Source organism: Ambystoma mexicanum, chromosome 5q (assembly GCF_040938575.1).
Source record: "Ambystoma mexicanum isolate Mex_15411 chromosome 5q, UKY_AmexF1_1, whole genome shotgun sequence".
Lineage (NCBI taxonomy): Eukaryota > Metazoa > Chordata > Amphibia > Caudata > Ambystomatidae > Ambystoma > Ambystoma mexicanum.
Window position 1 is genome coordinate 227,080,322 of NC_090933.1, and position 23,411 is coordinate 227,103,732.

Below are 23,411 nucleotides of genomic sequence, written 5' to 3' on the forward strand. Positions count from 1 at the left end.
CACCTCTGATCACTCACTCATCCACTTCACTAAGGCAATCAAACAGCTTTCTGCAGACAGCCCTGCCTTCTCCCAAGCCGTTTCTCCCCACAAACCACCTCTGCATTTGCAGAGTTGAACACCACACTAGACAACTCACTCCACTGCCACTATCCTTTGTGCACAGTCAACAATCTCACCCTCACCATTAACCCTGGATCTCACTGCAAATCAAACAATTGAAAACAGCCATGAGTCTGTCAACCTCCATTTCTTGTGCAAAGATGTCTTACTCTGATTGCCTCCCATAAATACTCTTTCCTAGCTCTCACCAATGCCCTTAAGTCCATCAAATCCACCTATTACACTGCTATAATATCTTCTCTTTGTCCTCCCTACAAATTGCTTACCAACCTCCTCTCTCCCCGCCTCCTACGTCTTGAAAATAACATGGGACACCCTGTCCACCTTCCTGTTCCCCCTCCCCTCTCTTTCTTCTCCCCACAAACTGTAACACACACCCATTGCTCACTCACACAATGAACGTCTACTTATTCTTCTATCTGTAAAAACCCTTCTGTGCCCCATTGACTCCTTGTCATAACAAACTATTAAGTCGTGTGCTGTCAACACCTCCCACTACCTCTCATCCCTCTCCAACAATTCCCTCTACAAAGCCTTCTTTGCTGGCTGCTACAAGGTTGCAACTTTCATCCTAATAATCAAGAAACACACAGCCGCCCTGAACAAACCCTCCATCTACAGACCAGTTTCTCTCCTTCCCAACCGCTCTAAAAAACTTGAATTAATAATTTTCGACCATTCAGTTCATTACCTTGATGCTTGCCCAATTTGCTACCCCATCTTCTGAGGTTTCTGGGCGGACACTTTCTAAAACAGTTCTCACCCACATGTCAATCTCTTTAACCTTTCTGACTACTCTCCCATCTTATCCATACTCATACTGCTCAACAGATGTGTAGTATTTGATATTATCGATTTGCCATACCCCTTTAGGCCCTGTCCACCATTGGGTTTAAGGACAATGCACTTAAATGGGTGCCCTCCTATCAAGTGTATGTATCTTTCTTCATCTTCTGCATCTCTAACACCTCTTCCGCCACATCAACCCATATGGGAGTCCCTCAAGACTCTTTCCTCAGTTCACTCTGCTTCACTGTAGACACATAGGGCCTCATTGTGAGTTTTGAGGTAGCCATGTCCTTGATAAGGGCATGGCTGCCCCCACACTCGGGCCTAGGTTCCCCGAAAGGGGAAATACCGGGCCATTTCGACCTTGGAGGGCCCGGCATTTCCCCATTCAGTGAACCTGGACCAGGACTATTCCCATTTCCATTCGAGCCACCATAGGGTTCAATGGGAATGGGGAGGATGCAAACAACGGGCCCGTTAATAATGGGCCCGTTGTTTGCATCCTGGACTCCTCGCGGCACCCGTTAAGGACGCCTGGTAAAACCTTACCGGGTCCTGCGAGGAGACCTCGTAATAGGGTGGTACGGGGTTAACAGCTCTGGCACCTTTACCAGCACCGTTAACCCCTTACCGCCCACCCCGTAATGAGGCCCATACTCTCCTGCCGATAGTATTAACTTACTTTACATGAGATTAATTTGATCCCACCTCTCTCATCATTCAGCCAAACCCGGCATCTCTACTCGCATCCTCAGCTTTTCTGAGTATTGTTCAAGCCTGCTCCTTGGTCAGCCTATCGATTCCAACTTTCCTATAAGCAATGTACTCAATTTAGCTAGTCACACCCTCTTTAACCAGCCTTGAACCTCCCGCACCTGACCACACCAAGCCCCTGCAGGATAGTTATACAGACAAACGTCTCTCTCTTCAAATTCCCATCTTCTATTCAACTAGTCTATCCATGGTCTTGCTACCACCTCACCAACCTGATCTCTCACTCCTTTCCTTGCCACCTCTCTATGAGCCTCCTCTCTCCACAATCTTTCTGTTCACTGCCCACCCTTGTTTTTGCTCATTCACAGCAAATAAACATCTCAATTGTAATACAATGGCCACTGTTATTAAGGCTAGCACGTCAACAGGCATTTTTAAGACCAGTATTAAAATCCACATGTTAGCTAGCTAAGGAGCTCTGCACAGCCCCTCATCAAGGACACAAATTGACCTCTGACAATCACTCATCTCTCTGTTAACATTGTGCATACAGATGTGAATCACATGCCAAGGCTATAGGCCCTAATCCATACCATAACTATGTCTGTTCTTTATGCATGTATAGGTTCCTCTTTATCACCACAACATCACCTGATTCCCTCAACATTAATCCATCAAATCCTATTGTAAACTCAGACTCTCAATTGATTACTTTCATTATTGTTTCTGTACCTAGCCTATTTACATCATTTCTGTGAGAAAGGAATACTTTTTTAGCAGTGACCCGAATGCTGTTGAAGTACTTTGACCATTCTGACAGAAATGAAGGACTAGTTATAGGTGGCAAGAAAACTACCACCACCATGCGGTTTGGTAATCCCCAGGAGGTCCATTTTTAATTCCTCTGTGTATTGTCTAATGCTACAGGCATGTTCTTTAACTGATTTCCTTTTTATATGGTCTATGTTGTAGGTGGGAATGTTGTTATAGTAGGGATGTGTGAGGCTGGAGTTGTTTTATTAGATTCTATGGTTTCCTGTCTCTGAGGGCTGAGATTCTTCCTTTTGGGACTAACAGTATTGGTATCTCTGTTCATGGGGCTAATCACAATCATAAGGCTGAAGTGAGCACCGCTCTGACTATTACAGAGTATGGGCTCAGAGGTATTTGCCGAATGATTGATAGTTTCTCGGTTTGAAGAGAGTTCTAGGCTTGGTAGTTATTAGAGGATAGTCTTCAAGTGGTGGATTTGGGAAAGTTCAACCAGATTGAATAATTGTGATATTTTATCCCAAACCCTAAAGGTCCTATTGTCATAAAGTTTGAGTGTGCCTTTAACTATTTTCTAGGTAGGCCCGTTGATTTACCATCAAAGCCCTAACTGTATTGTTTCTTCAGTTATGACATTGAAAAATATTTTTAGTCAAGATCACCATTTTTCTAAGTTGTTGGTGAACATGAGTATTTAAGAGCACCATTCTTTATTTTTTATTCTCCAATACCAATCAGCAAACACATCCCAAGTAACTGTTTCATAGCATTTTTAGAGTATTGGGGATGGTAATGTACTTGCTTTTGGTTGGAAGGAGAAGGTGTAAGGTGTCCATTTGTCACAGATACATGTATTGCATGATAGGGAGTGGGGTTGTGCTGCTGAAGGTATTGGAGCGGATGTGGCTTATTTTGTTAGGCAGGTCAGATAATTCTTCATCACTGTTTGGGTAAATTCCTGACGTATGGGCAATAGGGAAGGTAGTATGTGATTCCACTAAGCTCCTAGCATGCTATTCATAAATCTCTGGTGTTGCTGGTTTCAGGAAATTCCTTATATAGTAATTAGTTTGTCACCTGGCCTGTGTGTGGAAGTGTAGTGGGCTTATTTAGAAAATGGTGAGGTTTATGGTTATATATGGGTACAGAGGACAGAGTGATAATCAATGCCACAGTCAGTTATTTTTGGAGACATGTGCATAAACTAAGGCTACTCAGAGCAAAACATCCTATTGTAGAACAAATAAAACCCATGTGACACTGGGCCTCATCACAAGTCCGGCGATAACCATGCTGGTAAAACCAGCAGGTTGCTGCCGGACTTGCAAATTTGATCAACGCCTGGCTTGCCAGAAACACCAGGGGATTACAATTCCGGCGTTACGGGAAGTCAGGCGCAGGTCATTGTAAATCCCCATTCCCATTCGAGTCCAATAGGACTCAAATAGGAATGGGGACCATGGAAGCACTGGCACAATTAATAACAATGCTGGTGCTTCTGTAAAACTCTGTGGCAGTTGCCATTCTGCCCGCCACGGCCGACCCTTGCAGGCAGGGCAGCACCCGCCCGCAGAGCCGTACCGTGCCAGTCCAGAATCAATGGTGCCGGTAGGCTTATTGGCACCATTGTTACCGGACCGGCATAGTTAGAATGATGACCACTGTCTGAAAAGTCAGCGATGATGTCAAACGAAGGCACCATATCCCATCAGCATCATCCCTCACCTCCCCAGAGATTGTTTGATAGGTTTGACAAGTGTAATGTTGTGTTTTTTGATATGCTTTTATCTCGATGTTCGCAGACACCTCCACCTGTCCGTGAATCCAACATGGCGGGCGCTTCCAAAAATCTGATGTACTTCAGGCTTTTCACCATTCAATCAGTGGCCGTGTCCAAACAGGGAAGTTAGTCCGCGGACAGAAGCCAGATATCACTAATTTATTTTCATTTACCTTTTTAGTTATTATTTTTTTATATTTGTTTCAGTTGTAATTACAACTTTTCAAATATAAAATCATTAAATAAAAAATCTTTAAAATCTTTCAATATGCAATATTTTCAAATAAAATTGGTAAATTTTGCAAATCAGAACAGAATGGATGTAAATTTTAAATGCTTGATCATTATGCAACATACTTTTGCTCTATCACGCCATATGCATTAGATCAGTCAGATTATGTTGTCTAACTCTTTGATTTGTTTATATAAGGATAACTGTTTTGGTATTCATATCTCAGACAGCATATTATTATTACAATTGCAATTTTATAAGAAGGTTAATGGTAGCGATGCTTAGGAATACATGATGTGCATCCAAAATCAGAGACCACATTGGAGCGGGTCTCGCAGTAGGTATTAAGAAATATATGAAAGTACTCCTTTGTTAGGTTTCAGCCTGGGTTTCAATATTACAAAATAGGCATGTATTTATAGCACTACACACTTTAGATCTTCGTGCCATTACAGCTCTTGTCGGCCAATGATTAAAGCAAAGTCTCATTATTTGCGCTCAATATGCTGGATCTGGGAATCTTTGTAAATATTTTGAGACTTCATTGATCTTTTTCTGTATAAATATCCCAGTCTTGTAAATTTTAAATTTCTTACATGTATTCTCAATGCAAGCAGTAATATTACCACAATATTTCTATATTAGTGTATATTCATTTATATCAGCTTTTACCATGCTTTCTATGCAATGGTCTTTCCAAGTACATATCTTGTCAGCGGGACAAGTTTCAAAGATGTATGATATGAAGGGTATTACCGTATGTTTAAATGTGTCCTTTATTAAACACTTTCCATATAGCAATAAGGAATTCCAGTTAACAATCGCTTTTATAGATATAAGTTCCAACTCATATCGGACTAGAGCAATTGGAATACTCTTAGGCAAGGATAATATTGTTTTTTAAAAGAGACCTTCTAAGAGGTCCCGATTTGGCTGGTTTTCATCATATTTGGATTGAGCTCCATGTGTTAACGCAGGAATCACCTTTTGATTATAGAATATCAGGACAGGCATGCAGGAATATTTGCCATATTTATAATGGACTAGTTTGGCCTGAGAACATAGAGATAGCATTTTAAATTTAATTTCCGCTTTATACGGTGCATCAGATTCATTATCATTTATATTTACTCCTAGATATTTATATTCATGAACAATCGCCAGTGATGACTTACTGACAATCCAGTTAAAACTTGGTTTTACAGTCTTTTTATAAGTCTGAATCTTTGGAATGTTGGATTTGGATATATTTATTTTTAGTTCATTATCTAGGGCATACACTTCAAGTGCGCCTAATAGTCTTTGGAGGCCGATCAGTGTTTGGTCCATTAAAATATGGTCATCAGCGTACAGCAGCCATGTTATGGTATGCATGCTCATTTTTGGTGAAAGGTTCGGACGGCAGCAAGGCTTTTAACTGTATCTTTGATATAAAAATTAAACAAGGTGGCAGATAAAAGCACCCTTGCTTAAGGCCACGATATGTCCTAATTGGGCGTGATAGGAGGCCTTTGTTGTTTATCTTCACTTGAATGGTAGTTTCACAATAAGAGTGTTGTAGTAAGTTCAGTATGTAATAGGGGCAACCTGCTAATCTCATCTTATCCCATAATACAGTCACGGTGGATATTCCATCTGGACCAGGTGCTCTCGATGATCTTAGCTTTTTAATTTGTCTGCAAATATCTAAGTTAAAAATTACTAATCCCGGCAAGGCCAACTCATCCTTTCATCCTTACGAGGTTGATAAATGAGTACTAACTTCGGTTGGGATGATTAATGTATGTAAATATGTTCTCTGTAAAGTGCTTTGGCTTAAGGCGCTATATAAATAACAAATCATTATCATTATCATTACTAATTTGGCTGCTTGATTTTTACATAACAGAGAAACAGCTTGGGACGTTGAAGTATCTTCAAATTAAGCAATGAAGTGATTTACCCATTTCAGCTTACTTATAGTGTTCAGTAAACAAGTAGATGTTCCTGTTTTGGATCCCTCTTTAGGTTCCAGATGTAAGCACTGGATTTTGTTGTAAGAATGTTAAGCATTTGTTCGTGTTCTCTTTGTTTTATTTTACTTTTATATTCTATTATAACATTTTTGTAATTATTACCTATATTTCAGCCTTTTTTGTAATCAGCACAGCTATGAGCATTGATGTTTTTTAGATCATGCCTTTCCTTTGTTTTCCTATTCCTAATGATAGGATCATATACACGTATTATGTTATATGTCGGGCCGTGCGTTGGACCTGATTTTTGAGAAAAGAAGAACAGAATGCTAATATACCTATCTTGTGGATTCTTCGCAGTCTCAGTAGTTGGCACTGATTTACGCAATGTACTTAATAGCTTCTTTAATTTGGAAACAGTCCATTTTATTCGATTCCGGCCTTCACACAATTGGACAGTAGGTTTATAATAGTATATAATAGCCTCAAAGAGCAGGGAAAGGAGGCCCGTGTTGTTTCCAATATAATGCGATCACTTTCTTCCATTGGAATAACAAGAAATGTGTTAGCAGAGTTTATAGAATTAGCTTATATGGAAACGTGATCCGAAATCGCTCCCGATTGATTTCTCTACCAGGTCATGCAAGCAGAGGTATCTCCTCTAATACTTCCTATCCGCCATCATGTTCATCCACCTAGTGGCTTTAGGAGTAAGAGGTTCATCATTTTGAGAGAGGCATTTTATGTTTTAATCGCCTGCAATAAAGTGTTGTGTGGATGTTAGGTTCTTTTGCAATCATATCAAGCAAGGTAGTGACATAATCAAAAACGACATCTTCAGTTATAATCGCGGGATTCCAGTATATATTGAGAATGGCAGTACATGGTGCCAGAGGGTGCAAGGCTTTATTAAATTCTAATTTAAGGAGCTGGATACAGGGATGAGGAGTTAACCGCGATGCGAGTTTGCCAAGTGCATCTATCTTTAGTGATACAAGAAGGCCTGCCAGAGGTCGCCCTTTTGTTTGTTTTATTGCAGGTACCCAACACACTTCATGATTTGGCCATGTTGGTTGGTAAGTCATCGACGTTTCCTGAAGGAGAATAAGATCATAATGATTTAAGGGAAGATCTCTTTTAGACTCCATAAGATGTGAAAAGCCTCTAGTGTTGCATACTGCCATTCTCATAACAAGATATTTTAAAGGCATTTCTTGATCTTTTTTAACTATGACATCAAAGCCTTCTTTAAATAATCTGCCTTTCTGTGTCCATATTAATTGTTTCACTACCAGGGATGGAACAGTCAAAGTGGCTGTATCCATCCTTCTGCTCTTGGTAATCTATAGGGATTCTAAATCCTGTGTTTGGATTGTTTTTAAATTGGGTATCAGTTCAAACAATTCCAATATCGATGTTTGATTAGGGTACTGGTCTCTGTAGTCTCTATCTCTCATTGCTAAAGTAAGCATGTCAGATTCTTTTAATTTGATCTCACCATCTTTTCAGAGTAATTCATGGAATCATTGTGTGCAGAAATCTATAGAGCAAGCATGAGAATCGCAGCGCACGCGTGCGAAATGCACGCGTGCGCCCATTTACTGATTCATGGAAGGCACTCCGCATGGCTTACCTGGGACCTGTGCTGAATCAGCGTGTGGCGCACACGTCACAGCGACATCCCCAAAGCTGTGCGCGAGTCGCCCAGTGAAGGTGCACAACTTCCAGCGCACACACCTAAAAAGGAGGCGGAATGGGGAACAACACACGGAAATGTGGGCATAACGGGGGAAGTATATCAGTGAAACCCTTGCAACGCCCACACACGCGCTAACAACACGTATTCATGGAATTGAACAGGGCAAATCCGCGCACGCCAAAAGACGCGCAAAGCTGGAAACACGTCCGCCACGCGAAAGTAGGTGGAAGTGGCCCAGCGCATCATAAAAGCGCGCAAAAACAACAAACAAGCATATACAGCTACGATGAATGTCCCATTTCTCGCAGCATTGATCGTGGGACACCGCAGGAGGAGGAGGATAGCCAGGCCCCGCATTTTCTTACACAGGACCAGCCTTTTTGGGATGCCTGATGACCAGGTCTATGGCAGGTATAGGTTTCTACTTCATATCATCCTAGACCTGGTCACTGAGTGGGAGGATGACCTCACATCACCCACCTTGTGCTCCCAAGCACTGAGCCCCTTGGAAAAGGGGCTCAATGTCCTTCATTTTTTGGCCACTGTGTCATTTCAGCAGACAACTGCCATAGTTGGTGGGGTCTCACAGGCCACGCAGTCACTTTGCCTACACCAGGTGTTGGCAATCATGACTGTACGCCCCTAAGTCCGAAGGCACATATACATGCCCAGAACACCTGCAGAAAGGCAGGCCTTGGTACAGGACTTTTATGGGGTGTCACACTTCCCCAGAATGCTCGGTGTCATTGATTGCACCCATGTGGCCCTACGTCCACCTAGGGCCACTGAGCACATCTATCGCAACCGCAAGCACTGGCATTCCATCAACGTGCAGGGTGTATGCAATGCCAAGGGAATCATCACCTCTGTTTATGCAAACTATCCGGGTCCACCCATGACAGTTTCATATTCAGAATGTCTGCCCTACACCGGGACCTGGAAGCTGGGAGGCATGGCATCACATGGCTCATTGGTGAGTACAAATGCCTGTTCACATGCATGCATGTGACACACAGACAAATAAACAAACTCAACCAATGACAACCATTATCACCTCCCCAGGGGACAGTGCCTACCCTCTGAGCACCTACATGTTGACGCCAATACGGAACCCCACCACACCACCCCAGGTAAGATACAACACAGCCCATATTGCAACCCGGGGCATAGTGGAGCGCACGTTCGGAGTGCTGAAATCACGTTTCCGCTCCCTTGTCCGCTCTGGTGGACAGCTACTATATGCGCCCCCAGTAGTGTGCAGGATCATTGTGGCAGCATGTATCTTGCACAACATTACAACCCGGTGGGCGTACCAGTGGACATGGTGGTGCCCCCACATCCTCAACCACACGCACGGCTGCTGCGCATGGGAGGGGAAAGGGCACATGGCGAGACAGCCTGTACCCAGCTTGTGGCTACATTTTTCACCTAAACTCCCTCCCCTGCGGAGTGCACACAGGCCTGGCACATTCCAGGTGACAATCGATGATGACAAAGGGACAGTCAACTGTCACAACCTTAACACTCTGAGAATGTGTCCTTGGAATTGCAGTATTGTGGGCATCCATAGCCACTTAAACAAACACAATCCCGTGTGACCAAAAGGCAAAGGCACACATGCAAGCCACAGATTCCAAACCCCCCATGAAAAATAGCACATCCAAAAGCTGGTATGTCACCTAAACCTCCCTCAACCCCAGGTCACCCACCCCACACACCATGCCATGGCATGCAATGTGAAAACCTCAATAAAAATATCAACACACATGACACAGCTGTCACAAATTGCACTGTTCCAAATGGAAACAGGCCACAGACAATCCCCTCAGACATGCACTCTGAAGAAAAGAGCGAGCAAAAACATCCAACCTATACTAAAAGTATGTAAATGCATGCCACCAAAGGCCTGAACGCCAAAACCTCTAACCTTTGTTGGCATGCATTTCAGGGAATCCCAAAAAAGGAAAGAAAATGCGGGTGCTGCAGGGTTGTCCCCTGCAACACCCCGCCCCCCACACAACACAGTACAGTGAGTGGTGTCAGTGGCCTGGAAACCCCTGCAGCTCCATAAAAAAAACAAAGGAAAAAAATGAGCCAGCTGCACCAGTTCACGATCATGAAAGTCAATGTGAACATGTGTAGCAGGGACACAGCATGTCTCAGAAGGCAAGTAGTGTGTGTGTGGGTGGGTGTTGGGGTGGGAGTGGGGTTGGGGGTGTGTTGTGTGTAATGGGGGGGTGTTTGAAGGGCGATCCAAAGCATGTTAGCATGGGAAATGCATGAACGCACAGTGTAGCATACATCTTCCATGTTAACCACTCTGTAGTGGACACATCTGCAACGGAAACATATTGCTGATCCTGTGACACATCATAAGCAAAGCCAACACAGGACTATCAATTTACCAGCATAACGCATCACGAACAGAGGACCCAACAGTGACTATGTCAGACAGTGATTAAACACCGTAGCACAACTGCCTCAATGTGACATTGCCTTCACACGTCCCCCTTCCATCATGAGGGTGGCCTCGACAGCTAAAGTGGGCATGGGACCGCATACAGCATGAAGTGCATCAACAATGTATACAGTCAAAGCAATACATGAATTAGCAGAATGAAACCATGCACAGTCAACAATATACTCACCAAAATGCAGTCCAACCATGCACTGGAGAAACCATCATGAATCCCCATTAGGGGTGTATACACAAGTTGGACTTCAGACTGGCCACAGATATGACTGAAGTCTAATGCCTCTGTGTAAGTTACTGTCACAGAGTCCCATCCTTGTGAGCCCATGGAAAGGGGAAGCTGGAGTGACATATGTGTCCGGACCCCAAGCCACAAACACAAACATGAGACAAGCCTGTACGGGCCCAGCCAGAACACACAGTGGATGCCATCGGATGCCACATAGCACCACACTGCAACATAAATGCACAATAGACAAAAAATAAAAATGGCCATAGTGGACCCAGGGGTGTGAGGGGCCACCCAGGAGGGGGGATGTACAGGGTGCACCTCAACACCCACATGTGTCAATATTGAGACAAAAAAAATCCTCCATGGGCTCATGGTCTTCACGGCATGAGCTGAGTGAGAGATCGTCACCCCCTGGTTGTACATCAGGAGGTGTGCGTGGCACAGGTGCCTGACCATGCATGGCCCCAGCAAGCCCCTCCACGACAGCAAGCATATGGGCCTGGTGAGCCTGGTTCTGAATGAATATGGCATGGAGGTCCCCATGCACCACCTCACGTGCAACACAGAGTTCTGCAAGGGAGGCCTCACGTGACATACGGACCTCCTCCTGGTTCTGAGGGAGGAGTAATCTTCCCTCAGGCTTCCCTGTTGGTCTGGGCGTCAGCAGCAATAGCTGAGCGCAGAGCCACCAGTTCAGCCCGGTGGGCATTGTTGGACACTGCCATGCCCAGCCTGAGTGAGCGGCACGTGGACGCGTTGCCTGCTGCTGGAGCTCCAACTGCCTATTACGGGGGAGAATGGAATCAGCCGCATGTTCCATGCCTTGAGCCAACATTTCCATTGATCCCCCCTGTTGCTGTGCAATGGCATACATTGATTGCTCCCACCCAGGGTTCTCCCTTGGCGCACGGTCACCGCTTTGCTGGGCAGCACGCCTGCGGGGCCCAAGGAAACGTAGTCCTTGCTGTGCCGGCAGAGCCTGTGGCTGCAGGACAGCATTACTCCGTTGATCTGTGCCCCAGGAACAGGAGCAACTGGTGTGGGGTGTGACTCTGCACCCGTAACCACCACAGGCCGACATACCAACACTGACTGGCCCCTTGAGGGGTCTACCCACACTGTAGGTGTGGCGGACGGAACAGAATCCATTGCAGAATCACCCTCCGTCGATGGCATGGATTCATGAGCATCCGATTCAACATCAGAGTCAGAGAGATCCTCAGAGCCGTACCCAGAGGCAGACCTGGACAGGATGGCCTGGAGCACCAAGGGATGTGTGTGGCCTACCACCCCACGACCACCACTGGTGTTGGGTTGGTGACCTGAACCCTCCCCCCTGTCTGTCATCTCCTCCTCTACTGCTTCTGGTGCATCATCACCTGTAAAAAAATAAAATAAACATGAGTACATATGTCAGCACCACATACGACACACATATACAACACAATATTGAGGGCCAACACATGAGGCAGCCATGTCACACACGACACAAACTCTGGCATGCATGCAGTGGCAATGAAATGGAAGGGAACCCTGAAAGCAGACATGGATGCATATCAAATGTAAAACACACACATGTACTGCATGTTGAATATCAACTGCATCACACACAACCTTCTGGCAGGCCTATATCTTTGCCAAAAATGACAGATGTCAACAAAGAGATGGCACCACATAGCATAGCCACGGCACAATTCCCAAATAGCCACAGCAGTAAGTCAATTAGAAGTGTCCATGACACATGCAAAATGCATGTCACCATGCACTACAATAACATCAATATCAATAAAAGCGCACGTGTCACAGGATGCAACAACGCAAGTGCCTTGAAATACAGTGAAGGGATGCAAATGGATACATACATGGCAGGTCACTTTGCCAACACACAAGTGAATAAGCACGTTGAAGGCTGAAACGTGGCTCAGAAGTGTGTGGGTGCAGTGCAGTGCATGTTTACGCCCTCAAACATCAACAGAACCAGAAATATTGTGATGTCCATCTTGTGACATGACAACACTGTAAGGGCCTGTGCAGTCATCATGTGAAAAGTGTTGGCACTGGGTTGTAGGGATTCACTGCACCCCCCAATCCCTCTCAGGGAATGGCAGGGAGCCAGTGTATAGCTCTGAATGGCTGACCACAGTACAGTGAAGTCGCAGACAGTGTTTGCAGGTGTCAATTGCATAATTTGAGACAACTGAGACTACAGCAGATGAGAGGGGGACAGAAAGCAGGACACATGAGGAACCATCACAAGTACATCTATGCGGGCAGAAGCCACAACACCATTCGCCTGGAGGCAGAGTGGCTGAAACAGAGGGAGGCCTGCGCTCGACACTGACAAGGACACCAAAAACATGTGCATGATGATGAAGTGACCCTGAGTGAGCATGATATGGATGAGCAAATACTATGATACAGATAAAATACTGGAGATGTGGTACAATGAGTAGCCTTCCACGGACCATAGGGGCTTGCAGGGAATGCAATGGTCCATGAATGAACACTCATGTTGACTCTGAGCCTGTGCCATTTGCATGGTCCAAGTGAGACACCGGAAAGTGTGCCTATACACAGGAAAGGGGAACAGGCCATAGCAGTAGTCCAACATGGAAACTGCCAGTACCATGGAGACAGTGAACTGTGGGGTAGTGGAGAGGCAAGGAAGCATGCCTGTGAGGTGGAGCAGCTTGCAGGGTGACCTCACATAGCCGTCAGTCACGTGACGGCATAGGCTGAGTGTTGGGTGGAACTACAGCACAGGCTATATGTAAACATGTCAGTGAGCTTGAACATGGACAGGAGAGGCTGCTGAGTGACTTGCATGTAAGTAGGGTGCATGTGTGGTGCTGAGGACTGCCCCCGTATGCAGCACATGTCCTGCATGCAGACTGCATGCCGACAATCACATATCAGCAAAGAATTGCATGTGTCATACATGTCACTCATCAATACATAGCCTGAACTGGCAGTCAATCACAACACATCACACAAGCAAAACACACATGGGCTGTAGAGACATACATCAAGACTCACCTGATGTTGCATCATAATCCTGCATCTCTCCCACTCCCTGGATAAGTCCCTGATAGATGAACTCTGCAGCAATTCCCTTGTGATTTCATCCTCCTCTGGTGGTATCCCACTGCCAGTCACCCGAGTCAGGGAGTAATTAGAGGCCTGCTTTTGTTTTGCACAGTGTCAGAGGCCAGTTCAACACTTTTGGCAATCATGAGCTGTGTGCCTCTCACATCCCAATGCATTCACACCCTCTGCAATGAACTGCCAGTGGACCTGATGCTGGTCAGGCGTAGTATGGCACTCTGCGCCCACCAGCATATAGCGGTTGTGTGCCGACACATTGTCCACAAGGAAGTCCAGCTCCTCTTTATTGAAAGGCCTCTTCCTTGCTGTGCCGGAGGCCAATGCCGTGTCTGGGGTCCCAGCCTCATGCGCAGAAGCACACTTCCCTTCCTCCTCTTGGCAGGTTGTGCAGAACCTGAGTGGCAAATGCCGCTCTCGTCAGTTGGGGCAGTGACGGTGGTGGACTGGCCAATGGGAGTTAGAATTGGCATGAGGACGGAAGGCCTGGATTGTGTGATTGGCTGCTTGGTGCTGTTGCCAGGACCCAGCAGCACAACAGCCTCAGTGCCAAGGTCTGTGACCAACGCAGTCCTGGCTGGCAGACTCACTGCCGGGGTGGTGTCGGCTGCATCTGCCCATGCAGCTCCCACCACCTGGCTGCTTGGGGCAGCAGATGTCAAAACTGCCCCAGGAAAGTGTGCCTTGGTCACAGCTACCTTGGACACATGTGGCTTGGCCTTCCTGCCCTGAAAATCTGCCTGGGAGTCCTGTGGCAAGGCAGCCTGTGCTGGCTGACCCTGAGCCGGGGTGGTGTTTGCCAGAGCTGCACCTGCAGCTTCAACCACCTGGTGGCCCGTGCCAGCAGATGACAATGTCTGTGGGGTCAGATGTGCGCTGGGGATGACTGCGCAGCAGCATCTCCCTGTGGCACTCGTGGCATGGCTGTCCCAGCTAGTTGCTGGACATCCTGCCCCGGTGGTACACCCTGGCCATGTCCCCCACCGCATCCACCTTGGCCTCCCTGGACTCCCTGGCCACCCCAGCCATGTGCCCCACCGTGCCCAGCCTTGGGAGGTTGCCCAGCTTTGCCGCCATTCCCTTTTGGTGTCCTCCCAACCATGGCACAGATCGTATGTTGCCAATGTGAGGTGCACACAACAATTGTCCTGGGCAATTGGGGTGAAGGGGCAGGGTACGTGATGTTAGACGTACCCCTGTGCTCCTGCAAGGCTGTCTGTGACCCCTGGTGATAAAAGACGGGTCATGCAACACTCAGGCACCCCAATAAATTATAATAAACATGCATGCGACCCCCAGTAACCCATGTGCGTGGAATAAACCACCCACAGTATGCTGTGGCACCCAGGGACACAAAAAATACGTACGCGTGGAACACGCGGGCTACTCTGACCTCCAAAATGGGTATGCAACACACAGGGCAACCACAGTGGGAAAAATAAGCATGCGCGACTCACAGTCTGCCTTGCGTGGAAAAGAAAAACACATGTGCATGTGCGCGTAGGCAACTCCCCCACCAAACAAGAAGTACAAACTTTATGCACTGTGAAGTAAACGCGTGTGAACCCACAAGAAGAAGAAACACACACGGTCAGTCTCCATGAAACGCATGTACAGCTAACTGCTTACGTGCGCGGACCTTTAACCCCTGATGAAGACAACGCCGGTGTGCGTCAAGTCACTTACATGCTTATGCGCTAAGGGCCTTTCCTCGGATTGCCCGCTCACGTGCTGTTTTTTCACGTGCAGACTCACTCTGCATAAAGCTGGCCACGCGACAACACACAGAAAACCACGCTCCTGCCCAGAAGGCCATTTACCTGCCCCCCAGAGCCGCGAGTAGCCCCCTATGAGCCTTCTGCTGCTGCCAGTCTGCCTGCTGCCAATGTGCCCTGCTATTTGGTGCCTGCACAGAAGCCATAGCCAGGGATCCTGTACCTGAGACCACCTCAGCTAACCCAGAAGACTCCCGACTGGTGTACCATAGCTCCACAGCCCAGGACCAAATTGCCCACCCACACCTCCCTCGGGGGTGGCCATGTCTGACTCAACACCATCTGGGGCCAGTGGCAACCCCCAGTCAGAGAGGCAGAGGGCTGCCAGCTTCACTGAAAATGAGTCCTGGGGAATGGTGATGCCTCGACAGGGATGGACAGAGAAGGATCTGGAAGGACATTGTGGATGCCATCAATGCGGAGGGGGTGGCATCCCGCGACTACAACTGTGTCCTGAAGCGCTTGGAGGACTTCAGGTCTAGAGCCCTCAGGAAGGCCCGGCGTCTCGTTGATGCTCCTGGAGAAGTGGGGTACCTGGACCAGCTGACCAGAGGGTCCTGGAGTGCATTAACCCAGCGCTTCACTACCGGGTCCTCGAGATGCAGACCTGTCCGGAGTCGAGTGGTAAGTGTTCATGTTTTCATCTCCAGCGTAGTGCATGTTGAGGTGTGTCAGGTGTGTGCACTTTGGACGTATGTCTGGCATGCCCCATGTATGGATGCCTGTGTGGATTGTTTTCTTCTATTTATTTACACCCATGAATTAATGTTTTTTTTCTCTTTGAATTCTGATTTTTTTACTCTGAACATGGACAACTTTGAGGATTTGCTATTTGTTTTTGGATCACATCTTTTTGGGGATTTTGCATTTCTGTTCAATTCACATTCATGTATTTATCATTTTCATAGTTGAATTTCATTTGGTAGATTTGTGTTTCTTAATACATTTTCATCATTTCATATATTTGTGTTGTCTGCTCTAATTTGTTTGGTGCATGTGTCAGTCGCCATTGCCGCAGTCATGTGTCGCTGCTGTGTGGCCATGTGGGGCATGTCTTTGGGTGCATGGATGTGTGCTTCTGAGAATGTCATGCCATGGGGCCTGTTCTGGGAAGTAGGGACAATGGATGGGTGTGGAGTTGCACTGTGTGGGGAACAGCGTGGGGTGGCATTTGGGTGGACATTTGCTACATGTATGTATGTTGTGACAATGAGTCAGGGCCTGCTGGCATGTGCCCATCACTGGTGGGCGTCTTGAGTCGGGGCATGCTGGCAGGTGCCCATCACTGGTGGGGGGACATCAGTCGGGCCTGCTGGCAGGTGCCCATCACAGGTGGGGGTCATGAGCCAGGCCCTGCAGGCATGTGCCCATCACTGGTGGGGGTCATGAGTCGGGGCCTGCTGGCAGGTGCCCATCACTGGGGGGTCTTGAGTCGGGGCCTGCTGGCAGGTGCCCATCACTGGTGGGGGGACATGAGTTGGGGCTTGCATGCTCATGGTGCCATGTTGGCTGCCTGCGGGTCATGGTCAGGGGTGTTGGGTGGTCCCCTGTGGAGTGGGCTGCCTGCGGGTCATGGTCAGGGGGGATGGGCTACCTGTGGGGCATGGCCGGGGTGTTGGGTGCTCCTCTGTGGTGTGGGCTGCCTGCAGGTCATGGTCAGGGGTGATGGGCTGCCTGTGGGTAATGGACAGGGGTTTTGGGTGGTCCCCTGTGGTGTGGCATGCCTGCGGGTCATGGTCAGGGGTGTTGGGTGGTCCCCTGTGGTGTGGGCTGCCTGCGGGTCATGGTCAGGGGTGTTGGGTGGTCCCCTGTGGTGGTGGCTGCCTGCGGGTCATGGCCAGGTGTATTGGGTGGTCCCCTGTGGTGTGGACTGCCTGTGGGTCATTTTCAGGGGTGATGGGCTGCTTGCGGGTCATGGTCAGGTGTTGGGTGGTCCCCTGTGGTGTGGGCTGCCTGTGTGTCACGGTAAGTAGATTATCACACGTTTTGGCTGCCGCAAGAGGGGTACACATAGTTTTTGATGCGATTACAGTGTAGGGGCCTGTAAGCAGGTCCAGGGTTAGCACGGCCCTTTGCACTATATTGGGGATTGCTATGGCTTTTTCTGGAGCAAAGGGGCATTCTTGGGGGTGTAACTGGCACTGCTGAATGTTCGCTCCACCACGGCTGCAAATGTCTTGGGAAATCCATTAATACGTGGTGCGCCTGAATGCTGTTTGGAGCACATGGCTGGCGCACGCTGGCGCACGCTCCCTCTCTGCACCAGCTGCGTGCGATACATCTGTGCCAGATTCTATGAATTGTCCCCTTAGTCTTATTTTGATGTACATCGGTAAAAGTATATTGAATTTTTCCCTGAGTCTCATCTCCTTTTTTTGTATAGCTTTTGTGAGATGCAGACCTTCTTTGTTCTAATGTTAAGAAGGTGTTGTTTTCTATACTTTGATTATGTATATGCGCTTGTGTAGTGTCGTCAGAGATATGATGTTCAAATCTAGAGTTCTCCCCGACTAGAGGTAATGAGGTAATCAAATACATTGAGTAATTTAATTGATCATTTATTTCATCTTCCTGCACCATCGGGTTCTCAGAACATGATACATCATAGATGCTTGGCTGAGACTCATCAACTACCTTTCTTATCTCCTGCCCAGCTATATTTGTCAAAGCTATTTCTTTATGAGTGTTGCAGGTTTTTGTAGGCAGACCAGTAGTTAGCCCATGAATTCATTTTTTTGCACATGTGATGTTGGATTTTTAATTTGCAGCTATATTTTTGGATTTGACTTGTTTTTTTTGGACCAATTACCATTGATACCAAATCATTTTAATTGTTTTTGCACAAAAATGGTTGATCTTAAAATAATCTTTATTTCTTTTTTTGACTTATATATTTTTTTGATTATTTTGCAGTAGGTACTAAACTAACACATATTCCATAGAACGTAATTATTTTGTGTAACTTTCACAGAAAGTGCTTCTAATATATGTTTTAATGCAACTTCGAACAAATACTTGAATCCATATTGTATGTATTTACAGAAACTGCTTCAATGCATTTTGAATGTTTTCAAGACAAATCTGATTGCCTACATCAGTTAGATGTACTCCATCTCTTCGAAAAATACAACATCAAATTTAATATGTTCATTAGGAAAAAATGTCATGCCAACATCCTGCAGAAAAAGCACATACAACTTTGATGACATTGCGCCTTGCTTTTTGCAATTTGTGGACAAAATAAATTCAAATACATCCCCATGTGTCTCTGAGCTATTCAGGAAATAAATAATTATTGAATGTGGAAACAGTTCTATAAACTTCCCAAATGTGTCCTTCATTGCAAACTGCAATGATATTCCGGTAACACAGCTCAAACTGTTGCTTCCACAGTGAACTACAATTATGTCTGAATAATTAAAGTAAACCATATTCTCACAAAATGGGAGGAGGTTCGCCCACTTCATTCTCCGAACTCCATACCATGCAACATGAAATGTATCAAATCCGAGATTTTCAGACAATCTACAGTGCTCACAATACACATTCACTAAATGGATCCAAGAGTCTCCCAGAACCCATGCACTCTGCCTGCAGAAACACATAGCCATAGCCATCTTCAGTGCCCTCACCAAACAAAAATCCTGCGACAATCTCATTCTGTACACCACACCCAGGAAACTTGATAGGCTGATCACTGATGACATCCATGACTGTCCACGGTCTCTGCCGTCCCCTGTCCATGCCAGGCATACTCAAAAGACCCGCAGGACATATTTGGTGGCCGCAGACTACGACGGTGACTGCGGACGCCATGTTCAATTAAAAGGGGAGGGGAGGTTTACACTCAATTTGAGAAAATGATTCTACAATTGTGACTTTTAAAAGAGCCTTTTTTCGGTTTTCAATTTATTTTTGTTTTACTCATGTTTATATCTTCCGCCGAGTATACACTCATTTACCCATTTAAGTTGTTCATATGAACTTTGTCAAAGCATTTTCAACATTGAAAAGAGAAATGTCATTCCCAGTATCATTTCAATGCACTCCATCTCTCTGAAAACTATTTACACTATCCAACATGATATTTTCATTCTGAAAAGAGGCCATCCCTGAATCATATCAAAATGCACCTACACCTTTATTCACAAGCTTCCTCGTTTTTTTACATGTGTGGACTCAATGCATTTGAACATTTCCATATTTGCCTTGGATTAATTGCAGAAAAAATAATCTGCACAGTTAGAAACAGTTCCATTAGGCTTTTCAAGAACGCCTTAATGGCAAACTGCAACAATACAGCAGTCGCATGGCCCAAACTGGTCCCTCCACAATGCACAATAATAATATTGAGCAATTGAAATTGAGCCATACTATGACAAAATGATAATAAACTCACCCAGTTTACCCCAGAAATTGTATACCACCGAACCTCCACTCCCTGGGATCCAATAGTAGCTTAAATGCCACACGATTCAGTATAAACCTTTACTGAATTCATGCAATAATCTCTCACCATCCACACATTCATCTTTTTCCTAGCAACAAACACAGCCATATTCCATGCACACAACAAACAAAACACCTACTACCCTCCCTTCCTGTAAACCACAACAACTCATTGGCTAATCCCCACAGACCTCTTTCCATCCCAGGCCTCTTTGAAGGACCCGGATGTGGCACGGAGCATCTACAGACTACCACAGTGTCCATGGACACAATAGCACAGGGCAGTCCTTCTGCCCTTTCCACTTTCATGTGGGTAACACTACATCATTGGCTGCTTTCAAACAGTCACACGTCCATCACTACTCACATCCAAAAGCTCTACACCTAACCCTGTCATCTCATTTGAACACTTCATATGTACACTTGAACTCTGAGAGTTCACATCTCCTGTTAATCAAAGCCATCTACATCAAAAAATACAGTGAAACTCTCCAAGATTTCTATTTCCAGATTCAAGAACATGTGCACTTAACAATACATAATACAGGTATGCTTTCATTTTTTAAAGTATTTTCTTCAACTTTTTTACAAATATATATATATATGGAGAGTTACTGCTACTGACAGTGTAATAAGCTTCTCAGTAAGCATATTCTCTTTTTTAACCACTATAGCAAAATCCATGCAATGCTACAATTCAGCACTTGCTCCAATCAAGCAGCAACTACTTACAATGCTGTGAATTTTAAAATGTTTCTTTTTAAGAACAATTTTATGATAGTTAAAACATTCATATGTGCATTTACAGTAGCACTGTGCGTAACTATTTCCTAAAAGATAGGAAAAGCAGATACAACACATTTATACAACATTTTTCATGCTCACTTGGTATGTGGAAGTATAATATCTTGACAGTACATACATACTCGCTAACATAACCCACTCCAATCCGGAGCTGCTTATCCAGTTCTGCTTTTTTTCTCTGAAATCTCAAACTTGTAGTCCAAGTTTTATAATGTGAAAAATTGAACTACAAATCACTGAACTCAAACAAAAAAACTAGGACTACATAAGCACGTATAGATTGGAATGGATTTTGTTGGCAGTATACATGTAGTGCCGACAATTTAAACGTACACACACCAAGTGCTACAAATGATTTCCATTTGCTTTTATTTTCTTTTACAAAAGGTTACACACAGAGCTCATATAAACGCACATATGTGTTTCGTAAATTTCATGAAAATACTCCTAAAATTAAACATTTTAAACAGTCAGCATTTTCCATTTTTATTCAATATGAAAGTCACACTTTCCAACTTCACCAATTACATCCTTTACCCTGCCATCATTCTCCATCTGCTCACATATATCTGTACAGCACCAAAGTATCTATACACAACCCTTCACCTTACATATAAAGTACTCCTGTTTCCCAACCTCTACTATAAGACACCAAACACTGCTGAAACAGCAATCCGGGATTGCATTAACACTAGGCCACAGTTTCTATATTCTTTAAAAACACTGCAACACAATCCAAACACATTACACCACAAACAGAGCACTTCTTTTATTAAAATCAGTAGCAGAAAAATAACCTAGATATGCACTTTTTCCTCACATCCATGTTTGCCCTGTTCCTTCCAAGGTGCGAACACAACTACTGACATTCCAATTCTTCTAAAAACATAGTTAACACACTTTAGTACACCACTCATGATACAAATTCATTAACTGGTTTTCCCAACAACTCCCCCTACCTTCATAAATAACAACCTCGCTTACTAAAAGTACTTCCCCATTACCACATATACCCACAAAATGTCTATTACAATTAGAGGAAAGAAGAAGATTGCCGATAACTGCTGCCGAAAAAAGAACACCCTTCAAAATCTACTTTACTTTACATTAAACACTTGTATAGTGGAGCCATGGACCCATGGGCATTAGGGCTCTGATGAAACATAAAGCAAGGAGAGAGCCTTAAGAAGGAGCCAGTGGGGAACAAAGAACCGTTAGCGGATGGGATCAATTAAGTAAACAGCCAGGCTATCAGGTTATTTTTGAAAGACTCTAAGTTGGGCTGAGCTCTGAGATCAAGAGGTAGGTTATTCCAGGCCATGGGGGCGGCGACGTAGAAGGCTCCTTGTAGGCCCTTCTGGTTCTGCTTCTGGGAAAGCTCAAAAGTTTCTGATTGCTGGATCTCAAGACTCAGATTTGAATTTTGTCCGTAGTGAATTGCCTCAGATAACTAGGCATGGTGCCTTGGATACATTTGAAGGTGATCACCAGTAATTGATACTGCACTCGAGCCTCCACCGGGAGCCAATTCAGGCACCTTCTAGCAACGGAGACGTGATCGCTGCATTTAAGCCCCGTCACAACACGGACAGCATCATTCTGAATAACTTGAAGTCTATTAATTTCTGTTTTATTCAGGCAGTAGTCAATTTTGGCTCCAATAATCGCATGAACAATGGTTTCAGCATTAGTTTGATTAATAAAAGTCCTAAGATGGGCTAACAATTTTATGTAAAAAGCTGCGGCAGAAACCAAGCTTCCCACATGGGTCTTCATTAATAGCTGCTGATCTAAAACAACCCCCGGGGTTTTAACCTTTTTCAAGGGTACTAGTGTGACTTCACCGAGTAGAAAACTAAGATAGGGCGAGCCCAACTTAGACAGAGAGGATGACAAGCCCACAAACAGGAGATCTGCATTGCTCTTATTAAGTGCAAGATTGTTCCTCAACATCCAGTCTTCTATGGACGAATACACACAATTTAATTCAGCCTCAACCTCTGAGTGGGTATCGTCCGTGTAGTTTGTGAACATGATCACCTCTTGGTCCAGCAAGGCAAAGAAGGGGACCATGAATATGCTGTAAAGACAGGGGGACATGCAAAAACTCTGTGTAACACCGAAATAGATGTGAATAGGAGAGGCTTCCGCTTCCCCAGAAAAAACTCTGCTTTTGCGGTTGTTCAAGAAAAACCTTCAGAAAGAGAATTGTTAACTAATTTGCATATGGCAGTCAGAAGGGCCGGGGGGCAGGTTTTAATAATGAGTGCAGAACACGGATCACCTTTACAGGAAGTGACTTTGAGGCGTTTCACTATACCTGTAAGCTCCTCCTCCGAAATGAGGGCAAAATTAAATTGAGGAATAGCGGGATTTCTTATAAAGGGATCTGTCTCCTTCTTATTGGTAGTGGATGACTACTCTTTTTTCCTGTGAGACAGATCCGCCCTGATAACTTTCAATTTATTTGTCATGGAGTTCTGAATACTCAGGCACAAAGCGGCATCTTTATC